Genomic DNA, 22,809 nt, shown 5'->3' on the forward strand with positions numbered 1-22,809 from the left:
CAGGACATAGCAGTCTACTTTGAAAAAGGATTAGCCAGTGAAAACCTTATGAATAGCAACGAAACTTTGTCTAATATAGTGCCAGAGCATAAGCCTCTCAGGTTGGAAGGCACTCAAAATACAACTGGGGAAGAGCTGCCTCCTCAAAGTAGAGTCAACCTTAACGATGTGGTTGAAGTCAAGCTTTTGGGTCTTTGATTTGCTGATGTGGAACAACTCAAAATGAGAAGAAACTGCTGCAAACATCCATTAATAGTCAGAATGTGGAATACAAAGTATGAATCTAAGAAAATTGGAAATTACCAAAAATGAAATGGAACTCGTAAACATGGATATTCTAGCATTAGTGAGCTGAAATGGACTGATATTGGCCGTTTTGAATCAGACAATCATATGGTCTACTAGCTGGGAATGACAACTTGAAGAGGAATTGTGTTGCATTCATCATCAAAAGGAACATTTCAAGACCTATCCTGAAGTACAAAGCTGTCAGTGATAGGATAATATTCATGTGTCGTCAAGGAAGACCAGTTAATACAACTGCTATTTCAAATTTACATACCAACCACTAAGGCCAAAGATGAAGAAATTGAAGATTTTTACTGACTCCTGAGTCTGAAATTGATCGAACGTGCAATTAAAAATGCATTGATAATTACTGGTGATTGGAAAGCAAAAGTTGGAAACAAAGAAAAAGAATAGGTAGGTGGAAAATATGGCCTTGGTGATAGAAATGGTGCTGGAGATAGCATGGTAGGATTTTGCAAGACCAACAACTTCTTCATTGCAAATATGAAGTTTTTCAGCAGCGTAAATGGCAGCTGTACGCCTGGACCTTGTCAGATGGAATACACAGAAATCAAATAGACTATATCTGTGGAAAGAGATAATGGAAAAGCTCAATTTCATCAGTCAGAACAAGGCCAAGGGCTGACTTCGGAACAGACCATCAATTGCTCACATGCAAGTTCAAGTTGAAACTGAAGAAAATTAGAACAAATCCAAGAGAGCCAAAATATGACCTTAAGTATATCCCAGTGGAATTTAGAGACCATCTCAAGAGTAGATCTCAGACATTGAACACTGTTATGGATTAAATTGTGTCCCCCACAAATATCTGTCAACTTAGCTGGGCCATGAATCCCAGTATTGTGTGATTGTCCACAATTTTATGTGATTTCCCTATGTGCTGTAAATCCTATCACTATGATGAAATGAGATAGTTTAATGGGAGTTATACTGATGAGATATACAAGATTAGATAGTGTCTTATATCTCTTTGAGATATAAAAGAGAAGTGAACAGAGAGACAGGGGAACATTGTGCCACCAAGAAAGTAGCACCAGGAGCAGAGCGAGTCCTTTTGACCTGAGGTTCCTGCGTTGAGATGCTCCCAGACCAAGGGAAGACTGATGATGAAGACCTCCCTCTAAAGCCGACAGAAAGAGAAAGCCTCTCCATAGAGCCGGCACCCTGAATTCAGATTTCTAGCCTACTGGACTGTGAGAGAATAAACTTCTTTTTGTTAAAGCTATCCACTTGCGCTATTTCTGTTATAAGAGCACTAGATGACTAAGGAAAACTCTAATGACTGGAGACCAGATGAGTTGTGGAATGACATCATACATGAAGAAAGCAAGAGGTCATTAAAAAGACAGGAAAGAAAGAAAAGACCAAAATGGGTGCCAGAAGAAACTCTGAAACTTGCTCTTGAATGTCAAGTAGCTAAGGCAAATGGAAGAAATGATGAAGTAAAAGGGCTGAATAGAAGATCTCAAAGGGTGGCTCCAAAAGACAAAGTACTACAGTGACATGTGAAAAGACCTGGAGTTAGAAAACCACAAGGGAAAAATATGCTTGGCATTCCTCAAGTTTAAAGAACTGAAAAAAAAAAAAAAAAATTCAAGCCTCAAGTTATAATATTGAAGGATTCCATGGGAAAATATTAAATGACGCAGAAGCATCAAAAACAGATAGAAGGAATAAACAGATTCACTCTACCAAAAAGAATTGGTCAGTGTTCAGCCACTTCATGAGATAACCTGATTAGGAATGATGGTACTAAAGGAGGCGGTCCAAGCTGCACTGAAGGCATTGGAGAAAAAAAAAAACACTCCAGGAATTGCCGGAATACAAACTGAGATGTTTCATAACAAATGGATGCAGCACTCGAAGTGCTCATTTGTCTATACCAAGAAATTTGGAAGACAGCTAACCTGGCTAACCTCTTGGAAGAGATCCATATTTATGCCTATTCCAAAGAAAGGTGATCCAATTGAATGTGGAAATTATTGAACAATATCATTAATATCACACACAAGTAAAATTTTGCTGATGATCATTCAAGCCAGATTCAGAAGAGGATGTGGAACAAGGGATATCATTGTTGATGTCAGACATATCCTGGCTGAAAGAAAAGAATATCAGAAAGATGTTTATTGAGTATGCAAAGGCATTCGACTGTGTGGATCATAAAAAATTATGGATAATATTGCAAAGAATGCAAATTCCTGAACACTTGATTGTGCTCATGAGAAACCTGTACATAGATCAAGAGGCAGTCATTCGAACAGAACAAGGGGATACTACATGGTTTAAGTCAGGAAAGGTGTGTATCAGGGTTTTATCCATTCACCATATTTATTTAATCTGTATGCTGAGCAAATAATTTGAGAAGTTGGACTGTATGAGGAAGAATGTGGCATTAGGATCAGAGGAAGACTCGCTAGCAACCTGTGTTATGCAGATGACACAACCTTGCTTGCTGAAAGTGAGGAGAACTTAAACTACTTACTGATGAAGATCAAAGACTACAGCCTTCAGTATGGATTACATCTTGGCATAAAGAAAACAAAAATTTAAATAAATTGGACCAATAAGCAACATCCTGATAAATGGAGAAAAGATTGCAGTTGTCAAGAGTTTCATTTTACTTGGATCCATGATCAACACCCATGGAAGGAGCAGTCAAGAAATCAAATGACACGTTGCATTGGTCAAATCTGCTGCGAAAGACCTCTTTGAAATGTTAAGAAGCAAAGATATCACCTTGAAGACCCAAGCCATGGTGTTTTCCATCACCTCATATGCACGCAAAAGCTGGGCAATGAATAAGGAAGATCAAAGAAGAATTGACACCTTTGAATTGTGGTGTTGGTGAAGAATAGTGAATATACCATGGACTGCCAAAAGAAGGAACCAGTGTCTCCCAGAAGAAGTACAGCCAGAATGCTCCTTAGAAGTAGGGGTGGCGAGATTCCATCTCACATACTTGTTGTCAGAAGGGATCAGTCCCTGGAGAAGGACATTATGCTTGGTAAATTAGAGGGTCAGCAAAATAAAGGAAGGCCCTTAAAGAGATGAATTGACACAGTGGGTACAATGGGCTCCAGCATAACAACAATTGTGAGAATGGCGCAGGAGCAGGCAGCATTTCATTCTGTTGAACATAGGGTCACTATGAGTCAGAACTGACTTGACTGCACCTAACAACTGACTACCACCAGAAGATCAGAATTTTGACACCTCCCTTCTCTGAAGTCTGTTCGGGGCAATAGAATTTACATAACTAGTTTACGCTAAGTAAAACTCCCCTTCCTGGGGTGGGAAGAGCTCAGCCTTCCCTAAAGTCCGTAGTTACTCAAGACCTGTCAAGAATTGGGTTATACTAACTAGGAGGAAGGGGGTAGAGAGTGACTATTGAGGTGACCAATTAACAGCGTATACCACACCTGAAAATAAAGTGGAGCGTGATGTGAAAATCTCATTTCTAGAGAAAAAAGGGGTTTTTGAAAATGAATCAAGGTGGGAACTTGAAATAGAACAATTTATATAAATTAGGATTCAAGTCAGGGGATTGATCACAAAGGATAAGGCCAGAGTCCAGGAACTAGGACTTGGAACGAACTCAGAAAGTAGCAGAAGGAAACCAGGTTGACTTGAGGGCAGATGTGGCCTGGAGCTTGGGACAAAAAATTAGTGCTTCAATTTGAGCGATAACTGAATACATAGGGAGGACTCAAAGTGGACCAAGCACTTCTCTCTTTCAATTATGTCTTCAGCCTGTTTTCTTCCTTTCTCTAAGCCTTAAAAAAAAAGTCTTTGCACCAGATGCCCCCTCTTTAGCAGCTCCTTCTCATTTCCCTGGCCACCCTCACTCCCTCACACCCATTTCCATCTGGAGTCTAGATCCTCACTATTCATACCTCCATACAGCTTACACTACCTGCCTTCTCAACTCTGCTAACACTGCTTTAGGAGGTAATTAATATGAAATTCAAGGAGCCCCGGTGGCACCCTGGAGCCCAAGGATCCCCGGTTAAGGCATTCAGCTGCTAACTGAAAGGTTGGCACTTCAAACTCACCAGCCATTCCTCGGGAGAACGATGTGGCAGCCTGTTTCCGTAAAGATTTACAGCCTTGGAAACCCTATGGAGCAGCTCTACTCTGTACTATAGGGTTGCTATAAGTCAAAATCAACTCGATGGCAGTGAGTTTTGCAATGTCAAATTCAAAGGAGCCCTGGTGGTACAGTGGTTAAGTGGTTAAAGGAAAGGTTGGCAAATTTTCAGGGTTACTATGGGTTGGAATCAACTTGACAGGCAACAGGAATGTCAAATCCAATGGTTACTCAGATCTTTTCATATTTGACTTCTTTATTGAGTAAGTTCCTTCAGCCATATTCTTCCGGAAAAATCTCTAACCCTTTGGCTTCCATGACAAGATTCTCTATTATCTGTCTCTGAGCTTCTCTGACCACTCCTTCTCTGTCTTTTTGTGAATGTGTCCTCCTCAGCTCACCCATGCACTTTAGTGTTTCTGAGGCTCTCATTCTAAAGCCATGTTAAAAATTTTCTTTTTTTTTTTCTAAATATTGCTAGAGAAACCAGCCTATTAACATGTATTTGCAATTTTCATTTCTCCATGATATTCCTCACATGCTTTTAGATATTATTGAGTATTAAATGGTCAGAAGTTAATACAAACAAGATAAGGGGAAAACACTGAATTGTTTGTTTTATTGTTGAAAGTATACTCAGCAAAACACACCAATTCAGCAATTTCTACGTGTACAATTCAGTGACACTGATTACATTCTTCAAGTTGTGTAACCATTCTCACTCGCCTTTTCCGAATTGTTCGTTCCCCATTGACATAAACTCGCTACCCTCTAAGCTTCCTATCTGACCTTTCTAGTTGCTATTGTCAATTTAATCCTGTATATATACTTTTTTATATACAGATAGTTCTTTAAAGAGCATGATGTTCAAGGCAAACATTCTTTACTAAATAAGCTAACTTATTGTTTGGTTTGAAGAAAACGTAGGGCAATATTTTTGGTTTAAGGTTGAAGGTTTAAAGATTATCTCAGGGCAACAGTTTCATGCATTCACCTAGCTTCAATGGCTCAAGAGCACTGAATTGTTGAAGGAAGAGAAGCTAGCCTTGTCCTTTTCTTTGTTAAAAGGTTAAAGTGGCTGTCTTGTCTTTATGTGTCCTCCCAGCAGCCATTGTTTGATACGGAGTGCTGGCTTAAATCAATTGAAACTCATCAAACTCCTGCGGTAGTGTGGTGATGTCACAATAAAGAGTTGTATGCCAGAAGGCTTCCCTTTATTTAAAAAAAAAAAAAAACAATGATTTTTGGCTGTCAACCTGACATATTTTGGCACCAAACCAAACCAAGCCTAGGGCCTTTTGAGGATTTCAAGGATGTGGAAATTGTCTTAATTATAATATGTTGTGCTCTCATAGGGATGTTTTTCAGAGGATCTCATATGACCTTACCTACAACCTCACAATTAGTCCCTCTTTGATTCGGTAATACATGAAGAGTTGACTTTAGGGTAGAGTGAGGAAATGAGGTGACCTGACATACTCACCAGTAGCAGTGCTGGCAATTTGAGGACAAAATCTATATTTTTCACTCTAATTCTGGTACAAGAACTGGAGTCAATGTTTTCTTTTCCCTTAGCCCCCTTACCTACCCATTCCCGACCTCTCCCTCAGTAGATTATAAAAGCTACATATCATTTGCAGATGATAGCACTTAACATTTTATTGCATGAGAAATTACCTAAAGTTCTTTATTATAGAGTAATAATTACTGTGCAGTTCAGATACAGTTATGGATAACTTCTGAATGTGCAGACATATACAAAGATGCTCGCATGCTTTAGGGAAGAAACTATAAATAGGAAAAAAGGCAAATATGTACTTGAGTACTGTCTTGGTCGTCTAGTGCTGCTATAACAGAAATACCACAAGTGAATGGCTTTAACAAAGAGAAATTCGTGTCTTCACAGTAAAGTAGGCTAAAAGTCCAAATTCAGAGCATCTGATCCAGAGGAAGCCTTTCTTTCTCTGTTGGCCTTCTCAACAATCTTCCCCCAGACTAGGAGCTTCTCCACACAGGGATCCTGGGTCCAAAGGACACATTCTGCTCCCAGCACTGCTTTCTTGGCAGTATGAGGTCTCCCTGTTTCTCTGCTTGCTTCTTTCTTTTATATCTCAAGAGATTGCCTCAAGACACAATTCAATCTTATAGATTGAGTCCTGCCTCACTAACGCAATTGCCGCCCATCCTCCCTCATTAACATCATAGAGGCAGGATTCACAACATATGGGAAAATCACACAATACTGGGAATCATGATACACACATTTTTGGGGGGACATAATTCAATCCATGACAGGCACATAATAATTATGGAAGTTAATGGTGAGGGTTAAATAAAAGTCTGTAGTTCTCTACCTATCATAACTATTAACAAAAAGTGCCTTTACAATGCAGATTCACTCTGCAAAGCAGTCCAGAAGTACCTACATCAAGAAGAGCATCTAAAACCGGAATAGGAGGTAACTGTCCTTTCCCTAGAATCATTTACTTCTTCAGTTTGTTCATGTTTGGGATTCTTGATTATACCAAATGAGAATGATTATTTTGGTTTCTTGATTTAGAATCTATTTACTACCCTGCCCTGTCCATCACTATTTTGATCTGGCTCTCTGAACATATTCCCTTCCCAGACTTCCTCTTCTCCAGTAGTATAAACGGTTTAATCCCTCTTCTTTTCCAGCAAAATCTCCAACACGCATCAACTCTGTTTTTAGTGCTTGTGTTTCCATTCTAGCCCTCTGAGACCTTTTCTCTTCTTCAGTGTCCTGCTCCATGTCACTTCATGGGTAGAAGAAGTTTGCCTCTCAGCTTTATCCAATTCTTTCCACCAATTCCCCTAATCACCAGAAAGAGTCTAAGTAACTGAACCCAAAAACCAAAACCACTACGACTGAGTCGATTCCGACTCTCTGAATATTTATTTATTTATACCTGTCACATGAGACTCCAGTATCTAAGAATTCAGTGTCTAGGCATCTAAAGCAGAGGTTGGCATATAGTAGATTCTCAGTAGACACTCGCCACAGTTGCATAAAAGATTGAAGATCTAATTTGATGACAAGTAGGTAGTACAGATTCTGTAAGTTTTGTGCCTTCAGAATGAAATAATTATGATTCTTTCACACGTAAATTTGGCTAAGTACTCATGCTACAGGATCTGAGAGAGCTGAGTTCAAATTCTCACTTGATGTTGCTTAAGTTTTCTAAACTTCAGTTTTCTCACTTGTAAAAGGGCAATTAGAACTGTACCTCCCTGTAGATTTGTTATGGGTTTTACTTAGATAATGTATGTAATATATAAAATCTTTAACATGCTATCTGTTATATAGTAAGTGTTCAATAAATATTATTAAAACAGTTGTAAGTATATATTATATAGTAAGTGTTCAATAAATATTAAAACAGTTGTAAGTATGTATCCATAATATTTAGTGTACGATTATTATGTATTATTATTATTAAATGTTAACATCTTAAATATAAACAACTTGTATTGATTTGTTGTTATCAGAAACTTTAGTGAGATGAATTCAAATACATGTGTGTGTATATGTATATATGTCTTATTTTATGAGCAAATTCTTCTCTGCACAAATCCAGTCTCTTTCTCAATGCTGTTATTCTCTCTGCAGCATCTTCTTTGACCTGTGAATGTTTACTTCAGTTCCACTAGTTAAGACCTTCACTGGTTTAACGTCTATATTTTCTCCTCTCTCCTTCCTTTTTCTTTCTGCCCTGCCCCCACACAATTCATTCTCTATCTTGTTGACAGATTAATCTTTCAAGAGCCCAATTCTGATAATGTTACTTTCTTGCATATTAAAAAGCTCCTTGACCTACCCTGTGTAGCTCTTAAAACCCCGGCTGTCTTAGTTATCTAGTGTTGCTATTACAGAAATACCGCAAGTGGGTAGCTTAAACAAATGGGAATTTATTCTCTCACAGTCTAGGAGGCTAGAAGTCCAAATTCTGGTGCCAGCTCCAGCACAACTCTTTCACTCTCTGTTGGCTCTGGAGAAAGGCCCTTGTCATCAAACTTCCTCTGCTTTGGGAGCTTCTCAGCACAGTGACCCCAGGTCCAAAGATGTGCTCTGCTTCCAGCTCCTCTTTCTTGGTGGTAGGACATCCCTTCTCTCTGATCGCGTCTCTCTTTTATATCTCAAAAGAGATTGACTCAAGGCATAACCTAATCCTGTAGATTTTATCCTGCCTTATTAACATAACTGCCTCTAATTCTGCCTCATTAACATTGTAGGGGTTAGAATTTACGAACCTAGGATAATCCCATTAGATCACAAAGTGGAGGACAACCACACAATACTGGGAATCATGGCCTAGCTAAGTTGACACACATTTTGGGGTGGACACAATTCGATCCATAACACCTGCTAAGCTGCACTTTCAACATTATCTTCCACTACTATTCTTTACTGCCATTATGCCCTAACCAAACAGGGTTGTCCTGCGCATTCAGGTTTTTCTATCTCATCCCACGTGGCTCCCTCTGCCTAGAATACCAAGATTTTTGATTCAGAAAATACAGTCACCAAAAATTAACCCTTCCCTCTGCCTTTCATCCCAAATACACATAAACCATGACCAAAGATCCAGACAATTTCTTTTTCAAAGATGACATAGAAATAAATTTCCGATCTGCCTTACTGATTTATTAAAAGTTTGAGCCATCCATATATTTATAATTCACTTGCTTAAATAAATAATGTATCTACATAGTGATTTTTTACGTCCTACTTAATGGAACTTGTTGATGTAACCCTGAAAATACTACATCATTTCTTTCAACCACGTTACCTGGCCTTGTATGTAATATGTGCCAACAAGCTGTGAATATTCCTTTAATTTTGTGATTTCATGACATTCAAAGATGCCTTTGTACATTGTTTTTCCCTCTCTGTGTCTGTGCTTTTCCATGCTATATTCCCGGTACAAGCACAAAGCTTAAATGTAGTTCGTTGTTGTTATGTGCCATTGAGTAGATTATGACTCATAGCGACCCTGTGAAGCAGAGTAGAACTGACCCATTGGGTTTCCAAGAAGCAGCTGGTAGATTTGAACTACTGACTTTTTGGTTAGCATCAGTAGCTCTTAACCACTGTACCACTAGGGCTCCTTGAATATAGTAAGATGTCAAATATTTGTTGAATAAACAGATAAATAAATATATGAGTAAATAAAGGGTACCTTAAAGTGATGTGTTTTATGTACACAACTATGTAAATTATCTGATAACAAAATAAAAATCAAGACAACTTTAAAAATAATGGTTCTGAGGAAGGGACTTAATTTGGCATACACAGTCACTACTTACATAACATTTTATTTTTGCCAAAGGCTGTACAGATAAAAAAAAAAATTTTTTTTTTTTTTTTTACAGATACTTAGTAATAAATTGATGACCCTTTTTAACCCATGCAAATTCATATTGCCTGCAAGTGCTGAAGAGTATCAGGCAATGCGTTTTAAAAAACAAGTTAAGGTGCTTGACTTGATACATATGTTAACAAGATCCTATTCAAAGATGGTTCACAGTCTAATTTTTGTCTCCTTTCAGACTCAAATTCATCTACTCTATGCTAACTGCCTACTGATTTCAAAAAACGATCTGGGGTTACAAAAAACATGTGATGATAGGGAATGAATTAGACTCCAGCTATATATCACTCGTTCTCTATGGGAGAGAAAAATCATAAATCATTGAAGTGCCTTGAAATGCAGGTTTTAGTGAAGGGTGGCAATATTTTTTCCCCGTTAAATATGTTTAGAAGACTCTTATGAAATTTAAATTCCCACTACCTCAAGGACAATATTAACCTTCATTGACCCACCCCTCTTTTTGCGGGGGGTACATATATATTAGTAAGTATGTTTTAAGAGCTTGGTATCCAAACTTTACTGAAGCTTTATAATGTGTGAATTCTTAATTTAGTGATATTTACTTGTTACAAGAGAAGAGTAGGAATTGGTTAAAAAACAAAACAAAACAAAAACCTGTTGCCGTCCAGTCGATTCCAACTCATGGTGAGCCTGTAGGAGAGTAAAACTGCCCCATGGGGTGGTGCAGGGGTTAAGAACTCGGCTGCTAATCAAAAGGTCAGCAATTCAAATCCACCAGCTGCTTTTTGAAAGCCACATGGGACAGTCCTATTCTGTGCTGTAGGGTAGCTATGAGTCGGAATCAATTGGATGGCAATTTTTTTTTTGGTAATCTTTGTGAAGCAGAATGCCACATCTTTCTCCTGCTGAGTAGTTGGTGGGTTGAACCACCCAGCTTTCCATTAGCAGCTGAGTGTTTAACCACTGTGCCACCAGGGATCCCTAGGAATTGGATACTAGTAATAAAAGGCAATGGAGAAAATAATATTTAATGTATCAGAAGATCAGGCTGAAAAACAGATGTTGAATGACCCCAAAAGAGAGCTGTTAATATGACTAGGATTCAAATTTTGGTACCTATTTGCTGTGTGATTCTGGGCAAGAATCTTAATAACAGTTTACCTCATTTACCCCGCTTATACTTTTGGAATGATAATAATGGAACACTGCTAGGGGTATATTGAGAATTAGCACAAGATGAAAATCATAGTTTTTGTTATTAGCTGAGAGCTCTTTTGACACCACGGAACTATTACCTTTATATGTATTACTGCTTTTGGAAATACCCGATGATTTTCACTTTTAAAAATACTTCACAAACTTTACTCTTTAATGTTTTTCCTTCATGACGGAGCAGATCAAGGGAAGAGTGGTTTGAAATAAATTTTAAGAGATAGGTGGGGTATATATGGAGGGGTTTGCAGGAGGGTTCAGGGTAGCATAACCCAATTGTCTTTTTAGATGATGTGTGGAAAACAGTCTCTGTTGGTTGAGGGGTGGAGATTCGTGTAGAATGGACGCCAAAGACAGAGAAGGGTGACTTACTGGTTCTTTTTCCCCTGGCTTTGACCCTGCTGTTGAAGACCAGGGACTTCTGTGCCATAAGACTTCGGAAGACAGTAGCTGGCTCACTCTAAATCCATTTCCTGGCTGCCTCCTGGCTATGGAATTTCTCCATGCCATCTCCTTGAGGACTAAGCACCTCTGAAGTAATTCATTTGTATTTGTCTTGTCACCTTAGTATAGTAGTAATAGGCACTACAAAAGGCTTTACTATAAATCAGAACCTTCCTTTTTCTCTGCCTCACCTTCAGGACTATTTTTATTATTGTCTAAGTTTGACTCTTGTACCACTGTTTGTCACTTAACTATGTCAACTGAAAAGACATGTGATATCAAAGATATAACCTAAATCTCAGCTGTTAGACATACAACCTACTGTCCTTTGATTTAAAAGTTTAATTTGCTGTGAATATTGAAGAGCAAAACACATCACTTTAAAATATTGTCAATATTTTTGACTAATTTTACGTATTCTGGAGGGTTTTTTTTTTTTCTTCTAGTCTATGTTTATTTCATTCAACAAATATTATTGTGAACATGAGGCACCGTGACTGGAACTGCATGTTATGTGGTCCTGTCACTGTGGTCAGTGGATAGTCATTTTAAGGAAAAGATTTGTGACAATGCATGACTATTTCCTGGGTCTTGAGTTAATTTTTTTTTTTTACTGAGTTCTTTTTATGTATGGAAACTCTGGTAGCATAGTGGTTAAGTGCTATGGCTGCTAACCAAAAGGTTGGCAGTTCAAATCCACCAGGCGCTCCTTGGAAACTCTACCGGGCAGTTCTACTCTGTCCTATAGGGTCGCTATGAGTCGGAATCGACTGGACGGCAGTGGGTTTTTGGTTTATATAGGTAGTGCACGGGTGGGTGTGTGTTTAAAATCAGGTAATAAAGTAGCGACTTTTTATTTAGCTACCTCTTTGTGCCAAGCATTTCCCTGTCCTATGATTTAATCCCTAGTGACAAAATGTGTGTATTATTCACATTTTAAAGATTAGGACACTGTGAGACTAAGTTGCCCAAGATCAGGGGACGAGAAAGGAGAAGAACAAAGCTCAAGCCCAGGTCAAAGTGACTTTAAGATCACACCAACTCACGGAAAGAGCGCTGGTGTTAGCAAAACGCAGAACGTGCTTGATGGCAAAGAAATACGCTTCCAAGAAAAGCAAAATTGGGCTTATAAGTCTTTACCATGAAAATCACATTTCTGTTTAGTCATTTAGCATTTCTCCAGAGATTCCCAGTGAAGAGGGAGGTTTTTCATTGTAAATGAACACGTACGGAGATTTGTATCATTGACTCCATTTCTGGTATTGTACACTGCGAATCTGCATTTTCCTCTCTTTGTTAGTCTGTGGCTTCCCCGTAAATGGAAAGATTGCAAAAAGCTGTTATACCACATTCAAGGAAACACTCAATCCGTAGGTTTTGACGAGCTTTTGTAAAACTATAGTGATCTGGGTGAACAGCGTCCTGGCTGGTCATATCATGAACAGATGAGCTCACTCCTGGTATGCAAAGCTGCCGAATTAGCTGGTTAAACTGGCTGCTGAGATAATTACATTGTCTGTTTTGTGACACATTACACCGGTGCACTTGGGATTAACCTGTTCTCTTGTGTCTACTTCTGATCAGTTTTTTAGACAGCCTTTTATCTGATGAAGGAGCACAGACATCAAAAGAGAAAGAGCTGTGGGTGAAAAGAAAGGACTCACATAAAGCTGAAGAGTTAAAATTTCTATCCGAATTAGCGAACGTATATCTCTAATTTCCATAACTTTAGCTTCTCTCTAGCGACCTCTGCTGGAAATGATAGGTATAGATAAACATTATCATATTTTCTTTTCCCCTTCATTGTTTGCATTTTACTGTGTAATTAAGAATGAAATTTCAATGTCATGTCATACACATAACACATTAATTTGAAAGCTGTACTTGCGACAGAATACCTTGAGTTTTAAAAGTTTAGAAGAACGTTCTAATACAGACTTTAGATAAATTGACTGTGATATTTAGTTAGCACACATTTATCAAGCACCAACTATGGACTTAGCAATTACAACTTTCAGTTTGTTAATTTATTATTTCCACATTTTGTTAATGCTTTCAAAGCCCAAGTGGGATTATTTATTTTGAAATTAAATGTGCCACATTATTAAAAAACACACACACACACACACACACACACACACACACACAAAAGTTATCCCTAAAGGTTTTTATGGGTCTTTAGCTCCATATCATTATCCTGAAGGGGAAAAAATATTTAGATTTTCTGATTATGTAGGAGTGTAGTGCACATAAGATTTCATCATCAGTGATCATTTAGATAGAGAACAATTAAGAGAACAAATAGAAAAACCTACCATTAACAGCCTCTGGCAACTCAAATTGAATTTAACTAACTATTGAGCCCCTGGCTACAGGCAGATGCAATTTAAAGCAGGTATAATAGATTTTAACAACTCATATTTGTTTGTCACACTGTACCAACTAACATATTAGTTAAATGGGGCAAGAAATTTCCTTTCATGTTAATGAACATCCAATTTAGCTCCTGCTGTCCATTTTTTCTTTTTTTTTTTGGTCTCTGAAGTAACCATGCTTGACTTGATAGGCCAGCAATCAAATAAGACTCTTGCAAACAAGTATACAAGCTTTTGGGATAAGGTTTAACTCCACTGCATGTGTATCCTTTAGATACTTCCAATTTGTTTAAGAGAACTTAAAAAAATAAAAATAAACTGCTATATTTCTTTCCTATAAATAACCAGTTGCCTTTGAGTGGATTCCTACTCAACAGTGAACCCATGTGTATTAGACAGAACTGTGCTCCATAGAACTTTCAATGGCTGATTTTTTGGGAAGTAGATTGCTAGACATTTCTTCCAAGTTGCCTCTGGGTGGACTCAAACCTCCAACCTTTTAGATAGTAGCCAAGTGTGTTACATACAAAATAATTTCACATGCAAGGGTTCTATCAATTTTAATTATAAATCTCTGCAGGAATGTTTAGAGCACATGTTGACTTAGGACCACATATAAAAGTAATGAGCTTTTTTGAAGTTTTTTTTTTAACATTCTGATCCAGAGGAAAAAAATTCTGTGTTTGCCATTTTACCTAAGTTATTTCTACTGGTTCTAGATCAGTCTAGAACTAGACAGATTTAGACTAATTTATTTTCATTAAATGCAGGCAACAGTGAGAATATAAATTAAGATAATCTTACATTTTTCCTTATCTCTGCTAATACACAAGATTCTTAAAATGTATGTCTTTAAGATTTGAGTCTTAAAGTCCCTTACTATGCATAATTTTACTAATTTCTGTGATAAGACAAAAAAACAAGTGACTAGGATAATCAAACTTATTTTTGAGTCAATTCATGAAAAAGTGGTTTCTTTTATAAACTTTCAAAAACATTTTGCCTGCACAGAATGAACTATAATACAGCCTAATAGTTTCTAGCACTGAACCTGCTAAGTATCAGGCACCAAGACTAAATAAAATTAAGATATTAAAAAATGCTTATTTTATATTAATCCAGTAAGAATAAGTACAGATGATGGTTTTATTAAACATGTGGTGCAAGCAATTAAGCACTTGACTACTAACCTAATAGTTGGTCATTCAAACTCACTCAGAGGCATTGCAGAAGGAAGGCCTGGATATCTGCTTCCGTAGAGATTACACCCAAAAAACCCCATAGAGCAGTTCTACTCTGTAACACGCCACGTCACCATGAGATGAAATCGACTCAAAGGCAAAGGGTTGGTTCTTTCGTTGATATGGGTGAGCAGTGTGGTGAAGGATTTACATATATAATCTCATATATAACCACTCATCTTTCAGTGTCATACTGTTACAACTTGTGTGCTGCTGTGATGCTAGAAGCTGTGTCAACAGTATTTCAAATACCAGTAGGGTCACCCATGGTGAACAGGTTTCAGTGGAGCTTCCAGACTAAGACAGACTGGGAAGAAGGACCTGGTGATCTACTTTTGAAAAAATTGTCCATTGAAAACCTTATGGATAGCAGCATGACATTCTCTGATATGCTGAAAGATGAGCCCCTCAGGTTAGGAGGCACTCAAAATATGACTGGGGTAGGGTTGCTTCCTCAAAGTAGAGTCAACCTTAATGATATGGATGGAGTATAGATTTTGGGACCTTCATCTGCTGATGTGGCATGACTCAATATGAGAAGAAATAGCTGTACACACAATACTCATTGCCATCAAGTCAATTCCGACTCATAGCAGCCCTTTAGGACACAGTAGGGTTTCCAAAGAGCAGCTGGTAGATTTGAACTGCTGACCTTTTGGTTAGCAGTCGAGCTCTTAAACAGCTATTAATAATCATCTATTAATAATCAGAGCGTGGAATGTACAAATTCAGAATCAAGGAAAATTGGAAGTTGTCAAAAATGAAACAGAAAGCTTGAAGATTGATATCCTAGACATTAGTGAGGTGAAATGGACTGGTATTGGCCATTTTGAATTGGACAGTCATATGGTCTACTGTGCCAGGAATGACAAATTGAGGAGTAACGGTGATACATTCATTGTCAAAAAGAACATTTCAAGATTTATCCTGAAATACAGTGCTGTCAGTGATAGAATAATAGCCATACGCATATAAGAAAGACCAGCTAATATGACTATTATTCAAATTTACCCACCAACCACTAAGGCCAGAGATGAAGAAATTGAAAAATTTTACCAATATCTGCAGTCTGAAATTCATCAAGCGTGCAGTCAAGATGCATTGGTAATTACTGGTTATTGAAACGTGAAATGTGAAACAAAGAAGAAGGACCTGTAGTTGGAAAATATGGCCTTGGTGAAAGAAACAACATGGGAGATCGCATGATAGATTTTTGCAAGACCAATGGCTTCTTCATTGCAAATAACTTTTTTCACCAACATAAACGGCTACTATATGCATTGACCTTGCTGGATGGAATACATAAGAATCAAATCAACTACATCTGTGAAAAGAGACAATGGAGAAGCTGAGTATCATCAGTCAGGATAAAACCAGGGGCCAACTGTGGGACAGACTATAAATTGCTCGTAAGTAAGTTCAAGTTTAAGCTGAAGAAAATGAAAATAAGTCCATGAAAGCCAAAGTACGACCTTGAAGATATTCCACCTGAATTTAGGGACCATCTCCGGAATAGATTTGACACATTGAACACTAACTACTGAAGACCAGGCAAGTTGTGGGATGACATCAAGGACATCATACATGAAAAAAGAAAAGGATCACTAAAAAGACAGAAAAAAAAAAAAAAAGATAGATGTCAGAAGACTTGCTTTTGAATCTAGAATAGCTAAAGCAAAAGGGAGAAATGATAAAGTAAAAGAGCTGAACGGAAGATTTCAAAGGCTGGCTAGAGAAGACAAAGTAAAGTATTATACTGAAATACACACAGACCTGGAGTTAGAAAACCAAAAGGAAACAACACATGGAACAACACGCTTGGCATTTCTCAAGCTGAAAGAACTGAAGAAAAAATAAAAGCCTGGAGTTGCTATATTTAAAGATTATATGGGCAAAATATTTAATGACCTAGGAGGCATCAAAAGAAGGTGGAAGGAATACACAGTGTCACCGTACCAAAAAGAATTGGTTGACATTCAACCATTTCGAGAGGTAGTATATGAGCAAGAACCAGTGGTACTGAAGGAAGAAGTCCAAGCTGTACTGAAGGCATTGGCAAGAACAAGACTTCTGGAATTGGTGGAATACCAACTGAGATGTTTCAACAAACAGATTGGAACTAGAGGTGCTCACTTGTCTATGCCAAGAAATTTGGAAGACAGCTACCTGGCTATCCATCTGGAAGAGGTTCATATACATGCCCAATCCAAAGAAAGGTGAGTAAACAGAATGCAGAAATTATCAAACAATGTAATTAATGTTACACACACGTCAAATTATGCTGAAGACAATTCAAGAATGGTTACAACAGTATATCTACAGGGAACTGCCAGAAATTCAAGCCAGATTCAGAAGAGGACATGGAATGAGGAATATCATTGCTGATGTTAGATGGATCTCGGCTGAAAGAGAATACCAGAAAGATGTTTACCTGTGTTTTGTTAACTATACATAGGCATTTGGCTGTGTGGATCATAACAAATTACAGATAACATTGGGAAGAATGGGAGTTCCAGAACACTTAATTGTGCTCATGGGGACCTGTAGGTAGACCAAGATGCAGTTGTTCAAACAGTACAAGGGGATACTGTGTGGTTTAAAATTAGGAAGGATGTGCGTCAGGGTTGTATCCTTTCACCGTACTTATGCAATCTGTGTGCTAAGCAAATAATCTGAAAACCCAGACTATATGAAGAAGAATGTGGTATCTGGATTGCAGGAAGTCTCATTAACAACCTGTGATATGCAAATGATACAACCCTAATTGCTGGAAGTGAAGAGTACTTGAAGCACTTATTGATGACGATCAAAAACTACAGGCTTCAGTGTGGATTATACCTCAACATAAAGAAAACAAAAATCCTCACTAGTGGACCAATAAGCAACATCATGATAAATGGAGAAAAGATTGAAGTTGTCCGAGATTTCATTTTACTTGGACACACAATGAATGCCCATGGAAGCAGCAGTCAAGGAATCACATGATGCATTGTGTTGGGCAAATATGCTACAAAAGAACTCTTTAAAGTGTTGAAAAGCAAAGGTGTTACCTTGAGGACTAGGGTGCACCTGACCCAATCCATGGTATTTTTCAGTCGCCTCATATGCGTGCAAAGCCTGGACAACGAATAAGCAAGACTGAAAAAGAATTGATACATTTGAATTATGATGTTGGCAATTAATCTTGAATATACCATGGACTGCCAGAAGAATAAGTGATTCTTTCTTGGAAGAAACACAACCAGAATGCTCCTTAGATGCAAGGATGGTGAGACTTTGCTTCACATACTTTGGACATGTTATCAGGAGGGACTAGTCCCTAGAGAAGGATATCATGCTTGGTAGAGATCAAAAAAGATGAAGGCCCTCAATGAGACGGATTGACACAGTGGCTGCAACAATGGGCTCAAACATAGCAAGGATTGTGAGAATGGCATAAGACTGGCTGGGCAATGTTTTGTTCTGTTGTACATAGGATTGCTATGAGTTGGAACCAACTTGAGAGTACCTAACAACAACAATCTCTTTTAATATTTCTAGCAATCCTGTGAGACGATGATTATTAAACCCATTTTATAGATGAGGATATGTGGCTTAGAGAATTATAGAGCTTGATGAAATGACCACAGCTTGGGAGTTGCAGATTCTGGGTTTAAATCCCGATTATTTTTATTCTAAAGTCCATTTTAATTCCTATGTTATACTATCTCTGAGATATGAAAGCATTAATTTACTACTGACTAATTGATTGCCTCTGTTCTTAGTTGGATAGATTTCTTTATTTCTTAAACAGGAAAGATCTGAGATTCAGAATAATGGGATTAGAAACCTAGTTTCCAGTCCCCAAAATCCATGATTCTCAACTTTATTGGTGATGGTGCCACAAACTTAAATGTCTCTAGAAACTGGTTATGGCTTCCACAAGACAGAATGTTTCTTCGGTTCCCCAATTTACTAACTATAATGAACGGTGCTATGGGACACAAGAAATATATAGATCAGTCTTTTTGGAAGATTTTGTTATAAAATAGCTTTTGAATCTAAGAGTTCCACTTAAGTAGCTGTGCGAATAAGCAAGACATATAACACCTCTGAAATTCTATTTTCTCATCTGAAAAATGGAATTATTAACTCACTTTAGGGAGTAGCTATGAAGACTAAATAGGATACTGTAAACCAAAAGAACCACACTCATTACTGTTAATTTTGACTTATAGTGACCGTACAAGATAGAGTAGAACTGCCCCGTAGAGTTTAAGGAGTGGCTGGTGGATTCGAACTGCAGAACTTTTGGTTAATAGCTGAGCTCTTAACCACTGTGCCACCAGGGCTCCAGGATACAATAAAGAACCTGGCATATGAGAAATAGAATATAGATTCCCATTTTAGCTATCTCTAGTTTGGGAAATGCCATGTGTATGCATGAAGAAATTAGACATGAAGCAATGCAAGAATACTACAAAATTGCATTTGATAAAGTGCAACCCTGAATTACAAGAAAAATTCTGTCAGTGTGCAATAGTGTTTCAAAGGAGAGTTTTCAGGGAGAAATTGGGGTTGGGATGAACTTTGAAAGAGGAAGAGGAGAATTTGTATAGTTTGAGAGAAGAGAGTCATTTTATTCCAAGGGTGCAGTACTAGCTAGATTGCTTGGTTGTAATAAAAGTCCAATCCAGTTACAAAAATACCATTCCAATGAAAAGCTTTAATGAGATTTCTGCACCCTAGCAGATGACCCACTTATTTAAATACCACACAATGTTCAATACTACAGAATTCCTTGATGACACGACAATTTAGTCAATCTCTGGCAATTGGGTGTAATCTAATCAGCATAGAAATTGAGGACACTTTATTCGTAGTCAGCACATTGCCTCTTTAGTGAGCATTCTCCACTGAGTCCGAGTTCAGCTTCTAGTCCTGTGGCCTTCTCCTTTTCTAGAAGGATGTTTCTGTGCTTTCACTCTTTCTGCTCTGAGACCACTTTTCACACAGATCATAGAATGGCTCGAGCTGTTTGCGCTGTCAGCCCTTACTTTAATCTCTGCAGAGGAGGTATTACTTTCATTCTAACTTATTGGTGGTTAATGTGATTAAATTTGTTCACCAAGCCCTTTGTGAGTCATGAACAGTAAAAGTGGAACAAATATGAAACATCTGTCATTTATGTTAGAATCTGGGCACTTTCATAAACTCTTTGTAAAAGCGTACGTAGGGGTGACCTTTTTAGAGGAAAATATGTCAATAACTTAAAATTCACACGTCCTTTGATTCAGCATTGTACTTCTAAAATTTTATGCTATAGATATACTTTCAAATTGTCTAAAGATAATACTCATGCCAGTTTATTTCAGAATTGTTTGAAAAAACAAACAAATGAACAAAAACTGGAAACAAGCTAAACATCAAAGAAGAGGGGGAATGGACATATTAATTGAGATTTATTCATATCACGTAACATTATAAAAATTATACAGCTATTAAAATGAATTAGATTCATATATGTTGATATAGAAGGATCTCTCAGATATACTGGCAAGTAGAAAGAAAGAAGAGTTCAGAATAGCATGTGCTCATTTGGATAGCTAGTTGACCCAGCACTATTTGTTGAAAGGACAGTCCTTTCCCAGCTGCTCTGAAGTGCTGCCTTTGTCATAAATCAAGGGTCTGTTTCTGGACTCCTTTATCATACATATATGTGACTCTGTTTCTGGACTCACTACTCTGTTCCGTTGGTTTATTTGTTTCTCCTTGTGCCAGTACCATATTGTCTTAAATACTTTAGCTTCATAATAACTCTTGATATTCAGAACCAACTTTGTTCTACTTCAAGACTACCTTGGCTATTATTGGTCATTTGTATTTCCATACATATTTTAAAATCAGTCAATTTCAACACATGTACACAAGTTGCTCCTTTTTTTTTTTAATTTTCATTGTATTGAATCAATGTATCAATGGGAGAAATCGATACCTTAACACTACTGAGCCTTCCCCACTATGAACATGATATATCCCTGCATTTATTTAGATTTCTCTCCAAACTGGTTTATAGATTTATGTGAATGGGTCTTTTGCAGTTTTCATTGGGTTTATTCCTAGGGAGTTTATGGGTTTTGATGCAATTATAAATGCTATTGTTTTAATGTAGTTTAATTAACCAGTCTTTCCCTTTTATGGAGAAATTTCTGATCATTAAAAAACACTATTAGGAAAATAATAAGAAAAGCTGGCTAGTGGTTGCTTACACATAATAACACAAATGCATGCATGATCCTGCAGAACAATAATAAAATGATACACAAGTGAATTTTAAAAATGAGCAAAATACATGGGCAAGTATTTTCCCAAAGGATGTCTAAAGAGTTAATAAACATATGAAAAATTGGTTACTAGGAAATATACATTAAAACCACCATGAGAAAATACTATATGACCACCAAAATGGACTAAAGTTAAAAATGTATATATATTGATAATATTTAATGTTGATACAGATGTAGAACAACGGAAACTCTCACATGAACAGCTGGTAGAAGACTAAATTTGTGAAATTTGGAATAACTGGCAGTGTCCCTTAAAGCTGAGTGTGATAAATGCTATGATCCAGCAGTTACATGGCCAGATAAATACCCAGCCAAAATCCACACATATGTGCATAGACACGAACAAAGTGTTTATTGCAGCATTATACATAATTGCCCGAATCTGGAGCCGACCCAAAGGTTCACCAACAGTAGGGTGGATAAATAAATTGTGTATGTCCATATACTAGACGTATATACTGTATTCTATACCCTTCTTATATTTCTATCTATATTAATAGTTCTATAATAACAAAGCAAGAATATAAACAAATCATCGCTACATGCAAGACGTGGATAAACTTTTTAAAACATACTGTTGGGTGTTAATAACCTGAAACAGAAGAACACATTTAGTATGATCATATTTATCCACGCAAACTAACTTAATGGTGTTAGGATTCAGGATTAACTTTACCTCTGGGGAGGAAAGAGAGCATAGGGAAAGGAAGAGGACAGAAAGGGAGTTTCTGGGAAACTTTTGATCTTCCATTTCTTGATTTGGGTGATGATTACATGGTGTGTTTATTTTATGATAATTCATCAGCTACCCACTTATGTCTTGTGTAATTTATATATATATGTTCTGATTCAATGAAATCTTTCAAAATATAGAAAATTGAACTTTTCTGAATATATATATATATATATATATATATATATATATATGCAGAGGAAATTTAACTGTTTTCTGGAAGAATGGGAAACCCTGGTGGCATAGTGGTTAAGCGCTACAGCTGCTAACCAAACGGTCGGCAGTTCGAATCCACCAGGCACTCCTTGGAAACTCTATGGGGGAGTTCTACTCTGTCCTATAGAGTCGCTATGAGTCGGAATCAACTCGATGGCACTGGTTTTTTATTATTATTATTATTTATTTTTACCTATATGTATATTGCATATATTGTTTGTATAATTTTTTAAACATTAAAAAATTACAATATTTGTAAAAATATGAAATCACTTGCATGTAATAGAATTCTAATGTTTGGATAGATTGGACTAGATAGTAATAAGGTTCTTGTCAAGTTAATTGCCTTATTGAAATTCACAGTTTATAATAAATTTTGAATTAGAAGCAGTTTCTTGACTCTACTTCTCATTTCACTATGATATAGAGTCTTTTGAAGATGCCACAAGTGTACTTAATTCTTTTGGTTGCAATTTGGTGCCCATAACCTAAGATCGTACTTAGAAAAC

This window comes from Loxodonta africana, chromosome 6 (assembly GCF_030014295.1).
Source record: "Loxodonta africana isolate mLoxAfr1 chromosome 6, mLoxAfr1.hap2, whole genome shotgun sequence".
In the NCBI taxonomy this organism is placed as follows: Eukaryota; Metazoa; Chordata; class Mammalia; order Proboscidea; family Elephantidae; genus Loxodonta; species Loxodonta africana.